The sequence below is a fragment of the Dipodomys merriami genome, unplaced genomic scaffold (genome assembly GCF_024711535.1).
Source record: "Dipodomys merriami isolate MVZ:Mamm:240054 unplaced genomic scaffold, mDipMer1.0.p SCAF_3, whole genome shotgun sequence".
Lineage (NCBI taxonomy): Eukaryota > Metazoa > Chordata > Mammalia > Rodentia > Heteromyidae > Dipodomys > Dipodomys merriami.
Genome location: NW_027204492.1, coordinates 108,889,293 through 108,901,854, shown reverse-complemented (window position 1 = coordinate 108,901,854; position 12,562 = coordinate 108,889,293).

The window sequence follows — 12,562 nt, the reverse complement described above, 5'->3', positions numbered from 1 at the left end:
ATATTAAGTTACTGACTGAATTAAGCAGTACTTGGGCCGGAAGGAAGGTGATGTTACAGAAATGAGTCACAGAGGGCACCCCTGCTCCCTTTCTTCTACTGCTTTTTTTAAAACGTCAATTGATAAGCCTTGCCCAAATCAATTATTTCCTTGGGAGTTGTAAAATGATGATTGTGTAACTTTAGCATTCATTTTATATGTGTTAGCTGGCATAGTTCTGACCTGCAGGGTGTCTCAGACTCTAATTGTACCTGTTCTCCCTCAGGCCTGGAATCAGCCATTTCTCCAAAGAACCTGTTCATTTGAGTGAGAAGTGGGTATTAGAGGAAAAAAGAACTGCATATGATTGAGGCAATATTGCTTCTAGGGATTTTAATGCAGAGCTGGTAAACCTATTAACATATATTCACATGCACATCTGTGTGTGTATTTTTTATGAAAGATTTATTGACATAGCCAATATACTTTAACTTGGGGGTTTTATCTAATTTCTTTGATTTTAGATTCTTTTTCTTATTCTGAAAACCTTGTTCCTTAACACAATTATTTGTTTTATTAAAATAGGTTTTCAAGAAGAATGCCACTACTATGTCTAACAATAACATTACTGGTTTAGATTTCTTTATAAATCTTTGATGAGATGAAATTTCCCCCTTACACTGAGTTCCTTAGTCTAAGAACTGAAGGTTAATTAGAGACTAGAAACTCTCTAAATGTTACTTTAATGGCTCATGTAAACGGTCTGACTTCTATATATTTCATACAAAAAGGAAAAGTATGTTAGGAAGAAAGGGTGTTATCAACTAGATTTTTTTTTGTAAAGTCAAGTTCATTTGGAAAGCATTCCATTGGCTGTTTGAAATTCTGGAGTCAGTTTTCATAAAACTTTCATTCCTCACTTCAAATATATTTATACAATTTAAGCAGATCATTTATAGAGATTTTTGTTTGAATTTGGACCGAATCTCCATCAATAGGACTGTGAATTGGAACACGTTCTTTTTGGTGGTTCTTGGGTTTGAACTCAGGATCTCAAGCTCTCATTCAGCTTGCTTGCTGGATTAATGGCCTACCACTTGAGCCATACCTCCAGACCTGTTTCTTGCTGGTTCATTGGAGATGGAGTCTAGTGACTATTTTTGAACAGTGATCCTCAGATCTTAATCTCCTGATTAGCTAGGATTACAGGTGTGAGCCCCCAGTGCCTGGCAATGGAACATTTCTGTTCCTCTTTTCTGGTCCCATTCAAAGGCATGACAAAAAAGAGTAAGGAATCATGAGATTGTCAAAAACTAGGCCAGGGTTCACCCAATTGACCTCGGCCACATTGTGAATGATGCCTAGCTTGCAAATGCTTCAGTTATCCATTTCTAACTTCACACATGAGTTAATTCTTGTCAAATCCTCCTTTCGGATGGAGTCAAGCATTTCAACATTGATCTTGAGACACAGCCCGAAGAGAAAATGATCCCCAGGAGTCCTTCTAGGATCACTGGAGTGTCAGGAATTTGTCTTTTTATCTTACTAGGGGTCACTACTCTAAGTAACTCTAAAGTTTTCTTTTTCTTTTGCTCTGCTGTAGTCAGGAAGGCCTTTCACAGTCGTATCATTCATGCTTCACTTAGCAATAGGTTCAAGGCAAGAATGCCAGTTAAAACATGTAATTTAACTCTCTGTTCCTGACAATAACCAACGAGTGCAATTTATTCATCACACATCGATACCACTAACTCCTAACAACAGGAAGGCTACGGAAGATAGTCATTTGAGAATTAAAGCAGTCTGTACATGCTGACAGAACAAGTGGCTTGAAATGGTTTCTGTCAATTTGTCATTGACCCAATGGTTCTTTTGAAAATTGCCCACTCAGCATGAGAACATAGAGGATGTGCAAAAGAAATTGTTCATGGAGACAATACAGGTGATCCGCTATTTCCCAAGAAGAGTTTTTAGGTGGAGTTACTGGGATGGAGGCAGGCATACCTGGGTCTAAATTCCCATCCTTTTTTTTTTTTTGGTTGTGGGGCCTGAACTCTGGGCCTGGGCGCTGTCCCTCAGCTCTTCAGCTCAAGGCTAGTACTCTACCACTTGAGCCACAGCACCACTTCTAGCTTTTCTGCTTATGTGGTGCTGAGGAATCGAACCCAGGGCCTCATGCATGCAAGGCAACATTCTACCACTGAGCCACCTTCCCAGCCCCAACTGAAGCTGAAGAACTTTTTTTGGCGGTTATGGGGCTTGAATTCTGGGCCTGGGCACTGCCCCTGAGCTCTTCAGCTCAAGGCGAGCGCTCTACTACTTGAGCCACAGCACCACTTCCTTGCATGCTACATTTGCATAAGCTAGACTGCTAGGAGTCTTGAGCTACGTTGTTAACTAAAATGGAAGAATTCATTTTCTGTAGCCTAGCATAACTGCCAGTGCCTGACCAGAATAAAAATATCCCTCCCTACCTTTTCTTTAAAGATTTATGTCTTCATTGGGTTTCCAGGTTGTTGCTATTGGATTCAGTGCATGGTTTGCAAAAGGCAGGATCTCTTTCCTGTGTCCATTCTCTCAGAATTTTCAGCATACTGAGGGAGCATATAGTCAATATTCAGGCACCAAAGCACTTGAAAGTTAGAAGCACATGTTAACATGTAAGGACAGAAAGAACAAGTGCTACCTTCTCTTCTTCAAACCAACATCCACTAAAGGTGCCATTTTTGCTCATCACAAGAAGTGTTTCCTAGAAATGCCCGCAACAACACAAGTTGGAGCCAGATTCCCACATGAGAATACAGACCTTCATGATGCATATTGGGACCATATTTTCTGACTCAAAATCAGCACTGGGTCTGGCAAGATGATAAAATATTTGAAATGGGGACCACTGTAGAAACCATGCACATATGGCTGCCAAACTTTGAAGTCTTGAGAAAGCCCACATTTAATTCATGTTTGATGACATCTGGGTATCATATGATAGCATTTGCTTTGATTTTACCAAAAGGAAATTTGTCTTTAAAAAATATATTTGGGGGTTAACTACCCTCATATAGAATTTGTAGTAAGTAGAGAATATACATCTGTAGTATCCTTAAATTATTTAGTAGAAGAATTTTTGTATCTTTGTCTCATGTTTTCAATTACACTTTAAATTCCTTTTGGAAGTATGGTAGAACCTGTTTACTGATTTAGTACATATAAATTTCAGTACTTACCTTGTCTGTATTCTCAAATCCCCAGTGACCAGAGTTTCTAGCCAGAACTGTGTTTTAGGCCCTAGTGCTCTTCTGATACGATTCCACTGTGACATAATGCAAGAAGTTGATACAGCTCATCATAGTAAGATGGCTCTTAGTCACAAGATGAAATGTTACTCCTTTTATATAAAAGAGTCTGTACACCAGATTAGGCCTTTGGGACAGGTGGTCTTTGGATGAATGTCCTTGTCACCCCCAATAAATATATTGCCCTTAGAATCATGGGTAGATGGAAGAAATGGTCTAGAGCTATTAGTCATCCATCTAGTGCTTTAGGCATTTAACAGTGACAACTGTTAATGCAAGAATTTTCTATTAGGTGTTTTGAAATGTCAGACACAGATGCATGGAAAGACGTGGTACAATGCTTCCATTTCTGCTCCACACTAGTCATTGCTTTCTTCCTTGACAAGAAACTGAACAAAGAACAAAGACAGTAGCATACTGTGCCTCCATGCTGATGCTTTGAGCCTGGATGGGACAAGAGATAAAAGAGATGAGAATCAAGTGTTTGAAAAGCCCACGTGTCTGTGATGGAAGAAGGAGGGTCCAGCATGTATAGAAAGGCTTCATTTGAGCAGGCATAGCAATTTAATGTTTCTGTTCAACATTGACCAGGAGAGATGGGACCTTGCTTTTTCTTTCCTGTGTCTTGGACTACACAGAGAATGTTCTAGTACACATTCAGATGAATAGGAATTTGTTATTGACCAATCGAGGAGAGCTTCAGCTTTGCAAGAGGAAGCTGACAAGGACAAGAATGACATACAGAAAACTCTGGGCGATGTCATTGGAGCTGTTTTACAGCAAAAGAAACAGAGTGAAAATGAATAGATCTTTCTGGATGTTACAGGGACAATGTTTCAGAGAATTCATGTTTTCTAATCTTTCAGAAGCCATGAAGATTCTCCTCTCCTTACCTGCCTGCCATTGGCCTTTAAGTGGACTCGTTGGCTTCAGTGTGCAGGCACATTTGTTTTGCTTTGCTTAGAATGGGGTGAGGTTTCCTTGGAGAACTCTGATTGATCTTCGTGTGATCTTGAGAAAGCAGCGCGGGTTTTATTCGCCCCATAAAAAGTACCAAATGTGGAAAATGTACTTAGCATATGTGGATGAGCATGCAGTCTTGCAGCCGCTTGGGTTTCAAGTCAGAGCAACTGTATTTAGCGTACAGCTTCCTGTGGTTGATCAGTAGCTTCATCTGTGCAGTCAAGAAACCTGATCAGACCCCAGACACATCACACATGTGTTAGAAAAACCCCTAATGACAAACAGGGAAGGTGGTATGTAAATGAGGGAATGGAAAATTTGCATGCATTATTTGAACACTTGCAAGAGGGTTTCTCAGTCTTAGCCCTATTGACATTTAGTGATGGGTTATTCTTTGTTGTGGGCTGTCCTGTGTATTGGAGAATATTGAGAAGCATCCCTTAGCCTGTGCCCCCACTACACACTATTAGCACCTCCACTCTCTCTGCTGTGATCAAGGATATCTTTAGGCATTGTAAAATGTACTTCAGTTGGGGAATACCTGCCCCTGATTGAAATTCACTGATGTATGATTACCTGTGGAATCAATGCATGCTCCCAAGGGCAAATGACTCACCTGAGAGACTTAAAGTTCAGAAGGCTTGTTTAATTGATGAATATCATTTGTCTTTGCCAAAACAAGCCTCTTGTCAAGTGCAAATAAACAGAAGGATAATTTTCTTTCAAGAGCTTAGGGTTCTTTCATTAGGTTGTAGGGTTCATTCACCAAGGGCAAAACCTCATTTGTTTAGGCACATGATCCTGACACCTCCTTGAAAGGAAAAATAACTTGCCTTTGCTCAGCTCCAAGTGACAAACAATGTTTACTATGGCAGAGCTTAGAGAAACAAATCCTCTGGTTCTTAAGTTTGTTTACTCCTTTCTTTCCCTTCCTTCCTTCCTTCCTTCCTTCCTTCCTTCCTTCCTTCCTTCCTTCCTTCCTTCCTTCCTTCCTTCCTTCCTTCCTTCCTTCCTTCCTTCCTTCTTTTTCTTTTCCTTCTTTCTTGATTTAGCTCTCCTCAGTCCCTGTATCTTGAACAAAACTTGAGGGCTGTGTCATTGGCTTTAAGAATCACCTCATCTGCTCACCTTTTGGAATTAATGATGTGTTGAGACATGGGAGTTGCTCCTTGGGTCAAAGTGTGATGTCAGAAAAATCATGGTTCCCAACACTCCATTTTCTTTGTACTTTCCTCTTTTTTTACTGATGTCTTTCACCACGTGTTACCTCCTCTGCAAATCTGCCTCCCGATGTCCCAAATGCCTTCTTAATCTTTCTTCCCTTTCATTTTATATAAATTGGTTTTTTCCCCCTCAGTGTATGGGGATCTGATTACCCCTCCACACTGTAAATTCATGCGCAACTCTTTGAGGCTGATATGCGTTGCTTAAAAGTTTCTAAAAAAATCCAAAATGGACGTATTGCAAAAATTCCTGCATGGGACATCTAGTTCTATGAGTTCTAACAGTTACAGATTAGTGTAACCTCACCACAGATCAAGATACAGAACAGTGCTATCACTTCAGATAAAAAAGCCTCTTAAGTGCTCCTTTACAAAACTCTCCACTCCTGAGCCTAGCAACTACCAGTCACGTCTCCATCCCCCATAGTTTTTGCCTTTTCTAGGCATTCATGGAAATGAGCTGTACAGAATGCAACCTTTGAGAGTGCCCCTTTCATTCAGCACAATGCCTTTGAAATACACTCATGTTGTTTGCATGGATGTTTCATTCGTTTTCCTGCTGGCTAGTATTCCATGGTATTGATAGCCACCGTGTATTTATTTCCTTACCCACCAAAGGACATTTAAGTAGTTTTCAGTGTTGGCAATTATGAGGAGAGCTGCTGTGCAGGTCTTTGTGGGGACGTAAGTTCTTTTGTTCTCCGGGGGTGGTATCTCTGGGTTAGACGCTAAGTAGGTCTTTTTGTTTTCCAGAGGAATTTTTACTTTAATTGGACCCAGGAATGAATTCAACATTTAAACTGTAATGGCTTTGTAAGTGTGGGATTTCAGGCTTTGCTTTTGAAAGTTGTGTGTGTGTGTGTGTGTGTGTGTGTGTGTGTGTGTGTGTGTGTGTGTGTGTGAGTGCTCTGTGCAACATATGTGGTGTATGTGTGATTTGCTTCAGGAATCACCTCATCTGATCACCTTTTGCAATTAGTAATGTTTTGCTTCTGAGACTTAGAGTTGTTCCTTGAGCATGCATGTGCCCACAGACACACAGACACAGACACAGACACAGACACACACAGACACACAGACACAGACACACAGACACACACACAGACACACACAGACACACAGACACACAGACACACACACAGACATACACACACACACACACACACACACACACACACACACACACACACACACACACACACACACACACACACACACACACACACACACACACACACACACACACACACACACACACACACTGGTGGTGGTCAGGGTTGCCAATCCCCAAATCATATGAGCTCAAATGGGTGGCCTACTTTTGCTTACCTTATGCTTGTGGGTCGACATGCCAATTTTTCTCCCAATGCTTTAATCTTGACCTCTGGTACCAGTACAGGAAGAGGTATTTAAATGGGGCGGGTGTTTGACAAACAATCGTCTGTTTCTGATGATTCTGATGAGTGAATTTCCTTCTCTCCCAAAATCCCATGACTATGACTGTGACCCTTATGCTTGAATCAGTCTCTGGCTACATCAATTTCATGGTTGTCAGCAATGCCTAATCCATCTTCCATAGTCTGGAACCACTCAGGCGGGCAGACTCCCCTGAGGTGGGAGTGCTCCTGTATTCACTAATGTCCCAGCCAGCTTTGCCTTGTCGACAGTTAATGTGTGTCTAGAATTATTTAATTTTTAATTTGAGCTATATAGGAAAAGCTTTGTTGAAGGAGAATGTACATCAAAGAATACTCTTGATATATTTTCCCATTTAAAAATACCGTATTTTCACTATTTAATATTTTGTTCCCAAGTTGCAAAGTGCAGATTTTTGCTCACACAACTACTTTTCCTCATCTCAACTATCATTGTCACCCACGGTTAACACTAAGTGTTCAGGAAATGTTTATTGAACTAAATGAATGCAAAATAATTCGGAGGAAAAACAAAGATCTATAGAATTTTCTTCTTTTACCACTATTCACACTATATCAAGCTCTCTCATTTTCTTTTCTGAAAGACTTGGCTTTAGATGCCAAAAATGTTTACTATCTATGAGTTTTTGTTTTTTTTTTTTTGCAGGGGGTGTTGTGCTGGGGTTTGAGTGCAGGGGCCTCATGCTCTTGCTTGACTTGCTTGATCACAGCTGGTGCTCTACCAGTTAAGTCATGTATCTAGTATATTTTGCTGGTTGATTGGAGGTGGAGTATCATGGATTCTTCTGCCTCAGTGGACTTTGAACTATGTTCTTCCAAGTCTCTCAATAGCTAGAATTATACACATAAGCCAGTGGTACTTGGCTTACCTATAATTTTTTTTATTAGAATTTCACAGTGAAAGTTCCCAATCATACTTTATCTGGAAAAATAGTGACTTTTCTGAGTTTTGAAAAACAGTCTCATTGATTATTCTGTAAATTGGGGTATTACCATAGTTAACTACCCAAATTCATTCCAGAAAGTCCAGGTAAAATGCCACCTCAATGAAAAATTTAAAAAAAAAACTCCATTCAAAATTATTCAGTTTTATATACCACAGATTGATCACAATATATTTGAATTCATGTACATCTCTCCTAGTGGACTATGAAAATTTGAATGTAGGACAAATAACTTATTCTTTGCAATCAGTTTTTTTTTTATCACAGTACTGACACTTGTGTGCAAAACAAACATTTGTTATATTAGGATTCATGGGGTAGAATAACTTGGGCTAGTGTGGATTTGTTTTTGTTTTTGTTTTTGGCAGTACAGGTTTGAACTCTAGGCCTCAGGCTCTTGCTTGGCTTGCTTGTTCATGGCTTACAATCTACTACTTGAACCTCCAGTCTGGCATTTTGCTGGCTAATTAGGAGAGAGAGGCTCATGGACATCACTGCTTCAGCTACCTTTGAAGACTATGATCTTCTGGATCTCAGCCTCTTGAGTAGCTAGGATTGCAGATGTGAGCCCCTAATGTCCAGGGATGTCTAACACTTTTACATGGATTTATAAATGCACACAAAGCATATGTATTCAACACACATAATATTTTGTAGAAACTGATACTGATGCTGGCCTTGAATATAAATAGAGCCCTGTGCTGGAGTTGTATAGATTGGGAAGGGAGGATACTTTTTTACTGGGTGCCGAAAAATTGTCAGAAAAACTGAGTTTTAGAATATTTTGTTACCATTGAGAGGAAGTAGGTCTTCTTTGGTCAATTTGAAAATACAAGGGTCCCAACTCACACTGTCAATACATTTTCAAGAGCTCTAGGCATGCCTTCAGCCCAAATTTCTTCATGAATGATTCTTTTTAAAAATTGGAAAACAGAATTCTGTTGTGTGAACTCAAAACTTGTCTGGAAGGTGAGGAAAAACCTGAGAAACTCTACTCAGTGTGGCTAGGAGTGCAAATCATCTTTTCTTCAGCTTTATTTCATAGATCAAGTTCAGGCAATTCCTAATGAGGTAACAGATAATAAGGGCTATAAAAATTAGCTGAAAGGACGTAAGAGCAGGAACAATTTAGGCCAACACCTGCATGTTACTGCCTTGTATTCTAGATGGAGGGTTAGCTTTTAGTGGTTGCTTTTCCCAGGTGGCTTTGTATGTGATGCAGACATCTGTTCGATATGACCTTGGATCAGCAGTGAGGCTGACAGGGTAGCCATGCCAGGCAGCTGGCCAAAGTATCTTAGTTAAAAGTGGTCTAGTCAGATTCCTACTAAAGGAGGTCACTCGGAATAGCTGATTTTTTCTTAAGGAGGACTATTCTTGGTAAGATGTTGTAAAAGGTTGTAAGCGTGCCACTTAGATTCACTTTGCAGGGCTTGGGCAGTATACTCCTTATCTCAAATTAACCACCAGAAAAGCTGGAAGTAGAGCTGTGGCTCAAGTGGTAGAGCGCTAATCTTGAGCAAAACATCTCAGTGACAATGCCCAGTCCCTGAATTTAAGCCCTGGGACCGGCACAAATTAAAAAAAAAAGAATACAAACAATCGTAGATGCTGTTTTCAATATAGGGAAAAATGGAACCCCAATACACAGTTGGTGGGAATATAAACTTGTTCAGCCACTCTGGAAAGCAGTATGGAGGTTCCACAAAAGACTAAATATAATACTCTATGATGCAGCAATTCTACTCTTGGGCATTTATGCAAAAGTTTACAAATCAGGATACAGTAAAGCCACCAGCACCACCATGTGCATTGCAGTGCTATTTACCATAGCCGAAGTATGGAATCAGCCCAGATACCCCTCAATGGATGAATAGATCAAGACAATGTGGCATATATCCACAATAGAATTTTACTCACCCTTTGGAAAGGATGATAATGTATCATTTGGAAAGAAATGGAAGGACCAAAATTATGTAAGTCAGGCCCACAGAGACATAAGAAGGCTACATATTTTCTCTCATGTGTGGAAGTCAAAATTAGTTTATAAATATATAAGTAAATACATGGATGATATTCAAGTGTCCATAAATGTATTAATGAAAATATGGTAGATCAAAACAGCATAATTACAAATCATCATTCAACAAAATAAACACCAGGAAATTGGTACCTGAAAGTGGTGGAATGGGGCCAAGGGGATAGGGTAGACCAGTGAAGAGAAGAAGGGGGGAGAATGCAGTAAAGCAGTCAATACATTTCCTAAACAATTAAGAAAAGTGAGGGAAGGGTTAGGTAGAGGAAGGATGGGTGAAAATGTCAAAAGGTGTGACCTTTATCATGATGCCTTGTATTCATCAACTGCTTTGTTGTAATGGCAACTCCTTTGTACAACTACTTAAAGATTATAAAATATAAAAAATGAAATTAAGTCTAGCTAAAGAAAAAAGTTTTGGTAACTTGGATTTTTGGCCTGGGATTCATATATATCTATATCTATATCTATCTATATATATATACACATATATGCATGTATATATGCATATACACACATATTATGGATATATAGCATGAATTTGAAAACTCACATATGTGAGAGTGATTTTGGAGAAGAGATAACTGTAACAATAGTAGCCTTTGAAGCCTTTCCTGGTGAACCTCTAATAGGGATTCACCAACACCTACAGTGCTTTTGTTAGGAAAAAAGGACATATCCTCATGTGATAGTGCATAGCTTGGAGGACTAGAATGTAGGCTAGAGTTAAGCTACCATTACCTCTGTGCCAACCAGGTGCTTCTATGGAGGACATACTTTTTCATCAATATATGGCAGTGGGATCTCAAAGCAACTTCTCTGTTGTAGCCTGAATTGATTTTTTTCAATCCTCTTTTTTTACTCCATTCTCTCCACTCTTTCCACTTTGACTTTATAATTCTTCTACTAAAGAGATGGATTGTCTTTCTTTGATACCTGACTTTTGAGCTTGACCATTTGACCAATGGGATGTTAATGAGCATACCATAACACAAATTAGAAGTATGTTCATGGTTAGGCTTACTATACATTCTCTTTCTTATGAGAAGCTGTAGGACTATGAAGTATACAGATTGTTTTTCTGCCATGACCACCCTATATCATTAGGAGCTTGCATTTCTTTTCAGAAGCTATCCCTCCCTGCTTTCCATCAGCATTGTTTAAAAAGACACATTAGAAAAAGATTTAGGGATATTCAATTTAATGGTTATGATGTAAAAAGAAATCAAACCTAGTTCTAGGTCTTCGGAAGATTCTGGTCGAATGACTTTGATGAAAGAGCTGTGGGTGGTGGAGAGTAGGCGGAGGGGAAAAGGTTAACCTTTTTCTCCTTGGTGATGAAGATTTCTCAGTGCAAGAGCATGTCAATTCATAACTTTCTTTCTTCTATTTATAATTCTTTTCATGATTTAGATAAATAACATAATTTTTGCTGGCTATAATTGCCTAAATATGAATAGGAGAGATACCATTTTCACCTTATTATAATATGGACAATGACTCTATCTAAATTGTCTACACTTAACAGAGAAAAGTAAAAGGATACAATAATTCTTGACATGCAATGCATTAAGATGTTTTTACTTTCTATTTTCTCTGCCTGCCTATGCTTGCAAATGAATCAGCTTATGACATTCTTCTTGTCACTATTCACGTTAAAGTACATCTTCATCTTTCTATCTAGTGACATTGACTAATTTATTAACTAAATAAACAGTTTCATTGTCAGTGTAACTTTTCTGGCAGTAGATCAGCTAGATTAGTGTTAGGTCAAAAGAGTGCACATTCTAATCGCTGTCATCACTATTGAAAAATTTAAATAATGACTATTTTTGCTTTTAAAAAAGCTTGAATGCCTTGGGGACCAAGTAGCAAGTCCACCCACAGCTATTGTCAAGTGGTGTTTCTTTTTTTCATCAGTAATGAGTGATCCTTCTCTTGCCTAAATTTAGTTAACTTACAAAAAGATCTAGAGATTCATGTGGTAAATGTTGAATTCCCAATGCCTTTTTTTCCATTTTGAAGTCTCATGGTTTGAAATCTAAATAGAACCTTGAATCTTAATATTAGAGCTCAAGATCTTCTTAAACCTAAATATGTTTGCTACATTGAACTTCCTTTCCTGTAAGGTTTGCTTGTTAACATATGTGTCTTGAAAATTCGAGCTTTCCCATCTTTTGTAGCTGCTGTGAAGGGGCGTTAGCTCTATGAAGGACAATGTGCTTTCTGGGCCAGGAGGCACCTGAGCCCTAAGTCTGTCTATACTTGGACAAGAATCGTATTTAAAGCAAATTGACATTTCCACTTCCTTCCCCTACATATTATAATGCATAGCAACAGTATTGCAGGTAAGTTTTCCTGAGAAGCATGCCTGAAATGGCATTTAGTAGGTATTTATCAAGTAGTGTCCTAGGATAATCATATTGGCACTACATTTCTCCCTCTGCCCAATTCTGCTTCCTTCCCCTCCTTAGCACTTACATTTCATTAGTTTACATAATATTTAAGGTTCAGGAATGTTTGTACAATTATAAAAAAGTAATGGATTTAAAAAACCCAGTTGGTCTTTAAAAAAATCTAACTTAAAAAAATGAGAAATTGAGCTGGGTGCTAGTGGGTTATGTCTATAACACTAGCTACTTGGGAGGCTGGGAATTGAAGGATCTCTGTTGGAGGGCAGCCCAGATGG